General features: G+C 30.9%; 1 pseudogene; it reads left to right on the forward strand.

Moving 5' to 3' along the window:
• The first annotated feature begins 434 nt into the window (after window positions 1-434).
• LOC129286525 (50S ribosomal protein L2, chloroplastic-like) lies at window positions 435-9333 on the forward strand (annotated as a pseudogene).
• Window positions 9334-10841: the final 1508 nt, after the last annotated feature.

Genomic DNA, 10841 nt, shown 5'->3' on the forward strand with positions numbered 1-10841 from the left:
TATTTCCAAATTAATAATATAATATAAAAAAAATCCACCACAAGATAATCTATGTAATAACCCATATTATAATTAGAAAGCTAGATTGATTAATAAGATAAAATTATGGTATTCTATAAATTATTGGGGCAAGAATAACAACATGCATTGTTGGCTTAGTAATATTTTTGTTGGCCATTGTCACCCAAGTTTGGGATTCGAGTCTTTACTATGTACGAAAAGGCAAAAGTTATTTTTTTTAATTGATGAAAGTACCATTTTGCACCTGAAAAAAAAAAAAGAAACAAGTGGCAAAGACTTCAATCGAGTAGCTGCTCCTTCTTCATATTGATTCTTATATTTGAAATTTCTGGAGCAGCCAAGAGAGAGAAAGAGAATGCTCAAATTGATCCTCTATCCTTTGCTCACCTCCTTCATTTTAATTGGTTGCTAGTATGGGGGTTTTTAGTTATCGAGAGTTATTGTCGCAAGGAATCTGTTCAAAGTTGATCTACTTGCTCTATGTTCAGGCTTCAACATCGATTCCTTCTTCTCCCTCCTTCGACGTCGTCTGGTTGATGGTGAGTAGAGCTTAGCCTTCTTCCCTTCCATTCGTCCGCCGCTATTACAAGTACTGTTATGGGTTTGAAACCTTCTTCCTCCTTTGCTCTTCTTTGACCATGCAATGGCTTCCTCTGTTTCTTTGTAGTTTAATGTCACCACTGTGTTCAAGTAGGGGTGGCTGTGGTGTGTCAGTTTCATCCTCTATTTTTGCTTAGTTAATTTTCCTCATTCTACTGCAAACTTCACTGATTGAGTAGGTGTTTGGGGTCTTATTTTTCTCATTGAGTATGTGAGTGTGTTGTATGGCTGAGTTGTGGCTTATTTCTTATTGTTAGTATGCATAAATAGGAGGAGTAATTGAATCTAAACAAGCTAAAAGTTTAGTTTTAGGAGTATGATTTTGGTAGAGAAATTGACTTGTACTTATGTGGAAGAAGAGGAATTAGATTTAATTTTCATTAAGGTCCAATTGAATTTTTCCTATTAAGGAATTAGAATTAGGTTAGTTGGTTGAGTTCAATATTAATTTTATGATTTCTAGGAGATGAGATTTAAGGGGAGGAGGCTTGGTGTTAGTCTAAGAATTAATGGATGATAAGTGTTCAATAAAGTGTCCCTAGGAGAGTTATGCTTGAATATTTTAGATTTATGAAATTTCATTAGTTATTGGTATAGATACATTTAGTTTGAGTGTTATTGATCCATGAATTTAACTTATAGGTTACATATTAAAGGAATTTGATTATTATGAATTTGTATGTAACTTTAAATTCTTGGGGATAGAATGGTTATCAATAAAGTGTTGGATAAAATATGGTAAGTTAGAAAATTCTAATGGTATGGTTGGAAATAATGTATCGAAGAGAAAATGTTATCTCAAGTAAATAGGTTAATATGGCTAAAGCATTATGGAGGAAATTAGTGACATAAACGATAATGCTTAAACATTGTTATCTATAAATCTAAATTGGACTTTTGCAAATGAGTTCATTGAAGGAATTATTGAGATCTTATCTAAGCTCTGGAATTATTAAGAGTTATAAGGTTGAAGAGTTTACAAGGTATATTATCAATTTAGAAGTCATATTTGGATGTTTGGAAATGATTGGTCAAGAGAATTAAATGTTATATGTTTATTCAATGGTTTGGAATGTCGTACATTAGATGTTTGGTAAAAAGCCTAAGGAAAAAACTTTTATGTGTAAATTTTGTTGCTAAAATTTTAAAGTTTTTATTAATAATTTTGTTGAATGGATTCTCTTAAAAGAGACTTGTTGATTCAAAAGTAAAGTGCATTAAAATCTTATTATACTTTATAGGGTAATTGTAAGGCACGTAACTCGATTGGGGTTGTAAGAAATGAGTTTTAAGCTTTGAGGATATTATAGGTAAGTGGATAGCGTCCCAACTGATTTGTTTATATATATAAAAAAATTTCCTTTACTAAAATAGTACATTTTTATGCAAATTGTTTTAATAACAATAATGTTTTTATTAAATAGTTTGCTTATTAAAGTTCTTTATTTTGTGAAATTACCTTTATGAGTTTCAAAATTTTAATTGATTAATAAATACAAGTTCATATTTTGATTATGAGATTTCATTCTATCGAATATTAGATTTATACAGAGAATGAAAACTTTATTATTACCAATGATTTTCTCGCATGTTTGAAATTGGATTGAAAAGGGACTTATTACAAAGCATTGGTTGCTAACGACAGTTCCGTTAGGCCTTGGCATACCATGGTTATGACTAGCTAGTTCAACTTTTGTGAGCATCGCACTCACGTTTGTTATTCGTGGGTTTCATACCTACATTTGATTTCATAGTTTTGAGCCGCATTTGGTTATTTACCCTCGTGAACTGTGTGTCCACATTTGTTTCATAGCTCAAGCTATGTTTGGTTACTTACCTTCATGGACTGTGTGTCTACGTTTGTTTTTATGGCATAAGCCATGTTTGGTTATTTACTTTCATGGACCGTGTAGTGATGTTTGTTTCTTGTTATGATAAGACCCTATAATTATAAGTTTTTAATTATTTGATAGATCCATTTTTCATTGGTTTTGATTAATAGGATATTTTTATAATTATTTTATGCAATTATTTGTTTTATTAAAATTACATGATAATGACATTTGATATGATACTTTAATGAATCAAGAATTTATTTAAAGTTACATAAAGCCCTTTTTGTGACAAAATTTATTAAATATTTGTTTGTGAAAATTGTTATTTCTAGCACACATAATTATTTTAAACTTTCTTTATATACACATTTAATTATTTATTGTTGGGATGCTATTCACTAAAAATTTATTTTGGTCTCAGATTTATTATTTGAAATTGATCTTACTACTAACCTCTGAGGGGCATACGACTGTTCTGGACGGAATTTTGTTTAGCACTATTTTCCTTTCTATGTAAATATTTGAATTAATATATTTATTTTGAAAGTAATATTAGATGCTTCACATAGCACATAACTATGATTCTATTTTGATATATGTTATCTACTAGCAAAAGGAGTTAATCTCTTGATTGATACTATATTTTGTGTAAGGTAGTGTGTTGTAGAATTTTTGAAAGATCCTGTTTACTGGAGAGGTTTTGCCAAAATTTTTACAAAAATATTGAAACTTTTATTATAATTATTTTTATTTTGTCATAATTTTTAGTACAAATTCAATTATGTTTTAAAAATGAAAAGATTTCTCAATCTAAGGTTTAAGGGATGTATGATAGGGTTCACATTCTACGCGCTAGTCACCCTTAAATTTTAGGGCGTGACAATCTACTTAGTCATGATCATTATTAGACCATTATAAAATCCTTATTTTCACATAAATGTTCATATATCTCATGATAATTTTACACTTTAGTGTTTGGATTACAGGTCCATAGCTTTTTATGTATTTAAAATAAATATAATTTTACTCAGTTTGCTTCATTTTCCTTTTCTTTTCCATTGGCCAATCATCTTTCTATCTACTTTCTATACCATATTTGTATATAAGATTCTCATGATATTATAATCAAAATTGTTGTCGACAACTTTATACTTTCGGTTTCATTTTTCCAATTGTGACATAACGTTTTGAAATCTCTTTATTGCTTCCAAGTACCTGAACCTCTTCTAGGGTTTTCATTATTAGTTATATCTTGACTCTCTTCTAAAGTGTTTGCCTCCTCAGTATAATCATTTTAATTATATGCTCCTTCTTTTTCAAGATATTTATATTTGGAACCAATTGATCTCTCATGCTTTAGGCATGACTCACTTTCTTTCATACTAATTGGAGCATCTTTAGCTGGAATATGAGATTTAATAATTCTCAATTTGGTCAGCATATAGTTGCATCTGGCATATATCTTGCAATATTTTATGAATGTATTTGATGAACTTCTAGTTCATATTGCTATTTGAGAGGATTTGAATAAGATGATGATAATGCATTCCATATATTTTATTTTCCAACTATTCTTTTTTCCCTCTTATGTTGAAAAAATTTGGTCAACTAACAATTAACTCATCATATAGTATAAGTCTCCTAATTCCATTTGTTTTCTTTAGAAAAACATTCCTTTGTTTCATTTAGAGACAAAGAAGAAGAAGGAATTTCTTACTTTACATATATTTTCTTTAAATATTCATTTATATGCAATGTGGTGGAATAATAATAATAAATATTACACATTTAAATTTAAAAACATATATGGCTCCTGACTAAAAGCCAATTTTAGTGGGAGAATTTTGTTAGCTTAATATGTATAAGTGTTGCAGCATGTAATATCAAATATGCCAACGCTAAAATAAAAATTTTGTTCTCATAAGTATTGATCTAGCTTTTTGTGGAGGCTTTAATAAATGGTTTTTGCTAGATTGCTCTATTAAATAGGCTTTTCAATTTTTTTTCCTCATAAGTATATTATTGCAAAGCTTGATATATAAATTCACTAGAATTTTCAATAGAAATTGAATCACATACTCTGAAAAAATGCTTTATTCAAACAATCTTGCAAACTCCAGGTTGCAAATAAAAAATAATCATACTCGTATCCATCTTATAGATGCATCTACTAAGTTTATCAAATACTCATATGGTTCATATGCTATTTGTATTGACCCATATATATGAATTTGATATATTTCTAGAAATGTGAAGAGTCATTCAAAATCATAACTAGTGATATTTTCATAATCATTTCTTTCAGAACAAACAATAGACACTAATTATCTAATTTCATAATGTATATTTTGGCTATTGATGAAGAATCTTCTAGTTCTTCAATGGATTGGATATAAATATATATTCTCAATAATTATTTACATCATATCTGTCACACCTAAAAAATAGAGGATAACCGGCACAAGATGTGAACCACCACACATTCCTTAAGCCTTGAATCGGTTAATCTGTCTATGACTAAGATCTAATTACATTTTAGTTTGAATTAGAATATACATAACCATTTTTGGTATTAAAAAAAAACTTCAATATTTTTGTAGAAATTTCGATAGAACCTTCTCTCTAAACAGGATCTCCTAAAACTTTACAACACAATATTTTACACAAAATATCACCTTAATCAGGAGTTCAACTCCTTTCAGCCATCAAGCAGAATATATAACAAAATAAAAGTTCTAGCTATAGACTATGTGGAGCACCTAAAATATGCTTACAAAATAAAATTTTATAATTAAGACATTACATTAAAAGAATACTTAATCCTTAGCCCAGCCACCTTTAGTCAGTAATAGACTCCTCAGTATTTGACAAGTGGTTCAGTGTCAGCTACACTATCTGAGACCAAAATTATTTCTAGTGAATAACGTCCCAATTATAAATAATTAAATATGAATAAAAGAAAAGTTAAAAAATAATGTAAGTTAAAAAAAACAATGATCTCCATAAAGATTCAAATAAATGCAGAATAAAAAGATTCTATATAACTTTAAATGAAATTTTGAATCATTAAATTATCATATCAAATATTGTCATAACTTAATTTTAAGGAAGCAAATGAACAAAATAAGTAATTAAAAATATATTGCTAATTAAAACCAACGGGATATGAAATCATTAAATAATCAAATTCATATTTATAGGGACTTATTAGAACAATTAACAAATGTGGACACATAATCCATAAGGGCAAATAATCAAACACGGCTTATGCCACAAAAACAAACATTGACACACAGTCCACGAAGGTAAGTAACCAAAACGCAGCCGAAGCTACGAAACAAATGTAGACACACAGTCCATAAGGGTAATACAAACCAAATGTGGTCAGAGCCACGAAATAAATGTGAGTACGATGCTAACAAATAACCATCCCTTCGATCCATGGTGTACCATAGCATGCCAAGGGCTAAAGGAACTGCCGTTAGCAACCAGTGTTCTATATAAAGTCCCCTTAAAATTCATTTTTAAACATGCGAGAAAATTATCACTTTCAAAATAAACTTTTCTCTTCTCAATATCAAACTCGTATGAACTATTTAAAATATCAATATTTTAAAGTGTGAAGATTCACAACTAACGTTCTATAAACATCTTCACCCATTTCCATGATTATCTTTATTGAATAAAAGAGTACTAGAATTTATAAATGCATTTCTACCAATCTTATAAGTATAAATCATGATAACTTCAAGAGTTAAAGAAATTTAATTAACAATATTAATTAATGCTAGAGTGGCATGTGTTAATGACAGTAAATTATTGAAAATAATAGTTGATAAAAGAAAATTTTCAAATGTATAAATTGATTGGGACTTTATCCACTTACCTATAGTGTTCCCAAGTGCAAATTCACACTTTAGAGTCAAATCTTCCTTCTTCTAAACAACCTATTCAATGTAGAAGATAATTCAATGATCTTTACTCAAGTTCAATAAACTCTTTTACACTAGCAACAACATCGTGATCACTTAAGTTTTCAACTAAATACGATTTATGCCTTAATTCCTACTTATCCTTAATTACACTAAAATTTCAAATCTCTTCTATCACCCATTTTTATTGAGGTATATTCCCAAAATCAAGTCTTCAAATAACATTATCATTTATAATCATCAACCATGTAATTTTCTAAAATTCAATTTGTCTCACAGTAGTTTCACAATAAAAATAATAAAAAAAATTCTTCACAAAAATCAAGTTAAATCCATGGATAACTGATACCTAAACCAAATATGTCCTTATAAAAGTTAATGAAACTTCAAGAAGTTCATAACCAAACAAAACTCATTCTATCTGACAGTTTTTCCAACATCTTAGAGACATCATCGCTTAAACCATAATAACAAGTTCATTTCTCTTCAAAAATCTCCATTCCTAATTCCAACTTCCTTTCAAGCATTTTATCAAACATCTCATATGCTTGTTGAACCCTTGATCATGAAACATCGATTGCTTGTTGAACCTTGTGAATTGCGTGAAAGTAGGATACTCCAAATTCAGGAGTCTAAAAGTTTTATAAAACACTCTTGATGGAAAAAAATGTGAATGAAAGATCCTAATGAATTGAATTGGGTCCATGAATCTAAGAAATAGTGAGAATTCTTGATCTCTCTCAATATCTCTCTCAATTTGAAAATCTAGGTTTTAAATTGATGTCCTTTCATTGAGTGCTCCTAAATTGCATTGATTTATCCTAAAGATTTCATTTCAATTGGAATTTGGTTATTCACCATATATGAGGATCCCCGTTAAGCATCCATGGTCGAATGGTTAAAGTGCCCAACTCATAATTGGCGAATTCGTAGGTTCAATCCCTACTGGAAGCACGCTAATGGGACCCTCTAATAAGTCTATTGGAATTGGCTCTGTATCAATGGAATCTCATCATCCATACATAATGAATTGGTATAGTATATTCAAAACATAATATGAATAGTAAGAACTAGCATTCTTATTGAGACTAGAACTCATAGGCAAGAAAATAGATTATGGATGGAATCAAATATGCAGTATTTACAGAAAAAAGTATTCAGTTATTGGGGAAAAATCAATATACTTCTAATGTTGAATTAGGATCAACTAGGACAGAAATAAAGCATTAGGTCGAACTCTTCTTTGGTGTCAAGGTAATAGCTGTGAATAGTCATCGACTCCCGGTAAAGGGTAGAAGAATAGGACCCATTATGGGATATACAATGCATTACAGAGGTATGATCATTACGCATCAACCGGGTTATTCTATTCTACCTCTTAGAAAGAAAAGAACTTAAATCAAAATACTTAATAGAATGGCGATACATTTATACAAAACTTCTACCCCAAGCACATACAATGGAGCCGCAGACAGTCAAGTGAAATCTAATTCACGAAATAATTTGATCTATAGACAACATCATTGTGGTAAAGGTCGTAATGCCAGAGGAATCATTATCGTAGGGCATAGAGGGGGAGGTCATAAGCGTCTATACCGTAAAATTAATTTTCGATGGAATGAAAAAGACATATATGGTAAAATCCTAACCATAGAGTACGACCCTAATTGAAATGCATACATTTGTCTCATACACTATGGGGATGGTGAGAAAAGATATATTTTACATCCCAAAGGGACTATAATTAGAGATACCATTGTTTTTAGTATAGAAGTTCTTATAAAAAAGGGAAATGCCCTACCTTTAAGTGTGGTTTAAACTGTTGATTTACATAATTGGAAGTAACCAATTAGGTTTACGGTGAAACCTAAAAATCGATCATTGATCCAATTTGAGTACCTCTATAGGATAGACCTCAACAAAAAAACTAAAGAGTAACGGCAACAACTGATTGAGTTCAGTAGTTCCTTATATAAAATTATTGACTTTAGAAATATAGTAATATGGAGAAGACAAAATTATTTCAAGCACCGACAGAACCAGAAGCACCCCTTATTTTAAAGAGGGGAGGACGGGTTATTCACATTTCATTTGATGGTCAGAGGTAAATTAAAAGCTAAGTAGTGGTAATTCTAAGGATTCCCCTAGGGGGAAAATAGAGATGTCTCCTACGTTACCCGTAATATGTGGAAGTATCAACGTAATTTTATAGAGTCATTCGATCTGAATGCTACATGAAGAACATAAGCCAGATGAAGGAACAAGAAGACCTAGGATGTAGAAGATCATAATATGAGTGATTCGATAGATTTAGATTCCTATATATCCACTCATGCGGTAGTACTTTATTGTACGATATATATAAGATCCATCTATATAGATATCATCATCTACATCCAGAAAATCGTATGCTTTGGAAAAAGCTTGTACAATTTGGGAAGGGGTTTTGATTGATCAAAAAGAAGAATCTACTTCAACCTATATGCCCTTAGGCACAGCCATACATAACATAGAAATCACACTCGGAAAGGGTGGACAATTAGCTAGAACAACAAGTGCTGTAGTGAAACTCATTGCAAATGAGGGGAAATCAGCCACATTAAAATTACCTTCTGGAGAGGTCCGTTTGATATCCAAAAATTGCTCAGCAACAATCGAACAAGTGGGGGTAAAACCAAAAAAGTTTGGGTAAAGCTGGATCTAAATGTTGGCTAGGTAAGCGTCCTATAGTAAGAGGAGTAGTTATGAACCTTATAGACCATCCCCATGGGGGTGGTAAAGGAAGGGCCTAATTGGTAGGAAAAAAACCCACAACTTTTTGGGGTTATCTTGTACTTGGAACAAGAAGTAGAAAAAGGAAAAAATATAGTAATAATATTCAAACAAATACCAAGCCTCCTTTTCCTCAATACCCTATCCCAAAAATTCTAAATATCAATATCTAGATTAATAAATTCTTCCTAAATTTCATTCTTTCAACTGAATTAGAAATAAGCTCAAATAGTATTCAAATTCACACTACATCTAGCTCTAAAAATCTAAAACTTTCTAGCTTGCCTCAATCTCTTCTCCTCTGTTCGAACATACACAGTAGCAAAGCAAGAGGAAATAATAAAAAAAGTCTAAAATTTAAACACGCACGCATAGCAACAAGACCAATAAGGAGGAGGGAGTTCAAAACTCCTCACCTTCAATCAGTGGCGGCAGAAGCAAGAGGCAGCAGCTACTTATATAACCATGGAAAAAATGAAAGCTGATCACACACTCATATGAACACTAGGACAGAAGAGAAGGAAAAAGGCTAAGCAACATAACTTCAACAAGAATAAAGGAGAAAGCACACAATTACCGATCGAATAAAGGAGGAAGGGAAAAGGCCAAGTGCACACACACATACACATACTATCTCTCTCTCTCTCTCTGTGTGTGTGTGTGTGTCATTGAAGAATTAAGGAAGGGGAAGAGAAAAAAAATCAATGAACAGAGGAGGAAGAACTCACTCGTTAATGGCGACACCTACAGAGACACTGACAGAAAAAGAATAGAAGGATGTTTCCAATCATCCACAACCTCTAGCAACTCAACCCTTTACACACACGACCACGACATAGATACAACAAGGAAAACAAAATAAAGATAAGAGAATCATAAAGAACCTGGGCATTTTTGCAAGGCAATGCTGAGCATCCACGATCGTCGGTGACACGGGGAGAACATTGGAGAAGGAAGGACGAGGAAATAGAGATGGCAGAGGGTTTGATTTTGAGTTCCTCTGTCTCTAGTGAGTTCGATCAGTTGGGAAAAAGAAATGAGAGAAAATAATCTGATTTAAAGGGGCATAGTCATAATTTCACAATGTCAAACAAAAACAAAACTTCTCTTAAGTCACCAGTATCCAAACATAATACCTGACAGATACTAGGTAAGCTTTAATCCATTAGACCAACTCTCATTTTTTTTATTTACACCAATATATATATATATATTATTAAAATACCTTACCATAAATTAATACAAATACAATTAAAAATACTTATATATTATATATATATATAATTCTTGGTTTATTACAAATAATATGATCTAATATAATAAAACAAGTTATGTCAACAATCATCTATTAAGATCAGTAAACTTCTAGTTTACTATAACATGTTTTTAACTAGTAGAAATTTTCATTTTTTTTTTATCTGTGATTGATTTATAATTTCAACATGATTCAATTACAGATATTTATTGTGCTTTGAGAGGAAATATATAAGGGAAACTTCATCCAACATTAAACACCCTACTTATATCCCAACAATCTCCTTCTCAAGTGTGTGAGGTTAAGTAAACATATCCCTCTTATTTCTCCTTTCTCAAATTTTAAAGACATTTATTAGCATATAATAACCAAATGATATGCCCTTCACTTTTAAGCCAAAGTGCTTTTCATTCACAGACAACCATA

Source organism: Prosopis cineraria, unplaced genomic scaffold (assembly GCF_029017545.1).
Source record: "Prosopis cineraria cultivar Desert tree isolate PC_DT_omini unplaced genomic scaffold, ASM2901754v1 PC11, whole genome shotgun sequence".
NCBI classification, from domain to species: Eukaryota; Viridiplantae; Streptophyta; class Magnoliopsida; order Fabales; family Fabaceae; genus Prosopis; species Prosopis cineraria.